General features: G+C 44.3%; 1 long non-coding RNA gene across 1 annotated transcript; it reads right to left on the bottom strand.

Annotated features, from left to right (window-relative positions):
- Positions 1-203: 203 nt before the first annotated feature.
- LOC123334723 lies at positions 204-1,340 on the bottom strand. The gene is made up of 2 exons (XR_006552787.2): positions 1,280-1,340; positions 204-847 (listed from the first exon to the last, which is right to left on the bottom strand). It is a non-coding gene; the product is annotated as an uncharacterized LOC123334723 (long non-coding RNA).
- Positions 1,341-1,548: the final 208 nt, after the last annotated feature.

The raw sequence follows: 1,548 nt of genomic DNA on the forward strand, positions 1-1,548 counted from the left end.
AGACAAGAATGTAGGGAAGGACCTTCTCATTCAGGTAGTCCAAGGTTTCCTTCATGCGACCCTGCTTTTGACATTATATGCCTGCCCCCCAGCTCTAATCCAGGGTTGAGGATGAGTCTCAAGATTCAGCATGGTCACTTTAAATAATTATCAGGTCATTTAATTCAATTGTTTCCTCCCTTTAATTAAAAGACAATTCATGCTTTGCAAGTTAGTCCCTTTTGACATTTAATTAGGGTTTCTCATCTGGGTGAGAAGTCAATCAAATCAGAGCAGCAGAAATGCTCATTCTCACATAAACAGCACAGAGGTGGTTACTGTCATAGCCATTCCACTTTAAACCTGTGATCATTAATCAGGCAGATTTTTTTCCAGCAAACATTTACAGAGTTGTTTCTCATCAGCCACTACATATCTGAGTCTAATAGTGTTTTATCCATTTTAAGGTAAGTAAATGGAGGACTTGTAACCCAGTATGCCCAAAATAGTGTGGTAAGTACTCTGATGTAGGTAAACAAAATACTGAGTTGTGGAGGGGGTCGAGGAAGATTTCCAAAAGAAGGGAAGAGCTCATTTCAGTCCTAAGCAATGCTATGGGACTAGCTGGAAGATGAGGTGGGCAAGGAGTTCTGCACAGATGGTGTAGCTTATGCAGAGAGACCCAGGAGAACATGGTGCTAATAGTCAGATGCAAGTAGACTATGGAGCTGGAGATTAGGCTTGTTGGAAAAGTAGCAAAAGGGGAGTCTGGACTTGGACTATGAAGGGCCTTCTGGGAACTTCTAAGGAGTTTGGACTTGTGAAAGAAAATGCATCCAGCAGTTAAGGAAATGATTTATTCAGGCAACTGCAATAGAGAGAACATTCATTAATGAGGACAGTCTCAGAAAGGAAGAAAACTGAAGGTTTTATAAAACAGGCAAGTCACTGAGGAATGGTGGGTCTTATCTGGGAACAGGCAAGGTCAGGCTGGTCCCTCAGTGAGTCTTTTCTCAGAGCACAGAGGGATCACAAGAATAGAAGGCTGGTTTCTCTACCACTGCTGCGTCTTGTAGCATATGTGGTGTGTGTGTGTGTGTGCATGTATGCACTCAGTCATGTCCAACCCTTTGTGACCCCATGGACTGTAGCCCATCAGGCTCTTCTGTCTATGGAATTGTCCAGGCAAGACAACTGGTGAAAGTGAAAGTTGCTCAGGCGTGCCTGACTCTTTGCGACCCCATGGACTATACAGCCCATGGAATTCTCCAGGCCAGAATACTGGAGTGGGTAGCCTTACCTTCTCCAGGGGATCTTCCTGACCCAGGAATCAAACCAGGATCTCCTGCATTGCAGGTGGATTCTTTATCAACTGAGCTATGAGGGAAGCCCACTGGAATTGGTTGCCATTTCCTTCTCCAGAGAATCTTCCTGACCTAGGGATTGAATCACATCTCCTGCATTGGCAGGCAGACTTTTTTTTTTTACCATTGCACCACCTGGGAAGCCATGATAAAGTCAGGATTGTCAGATTTGAAGTCCTGGTTGTACCACAGAGGATAATCAAGG

The sequence above is a fragment of the Bubalus bubalis genome, chromosome 8 (assembly GCF_019923935.1).
Source record: "Bubalus bubalis isolate 160015118507 breed Murrah chromosome 8, NDDB_SH_1, whole genome shotgun sequence".
Taxonomy (NCBI): Eukaryota; Metazoa; Chordata; class Mammalia; order Artiodactyla; family Bovidae; genus Bubalus; species Bubalus bubalis.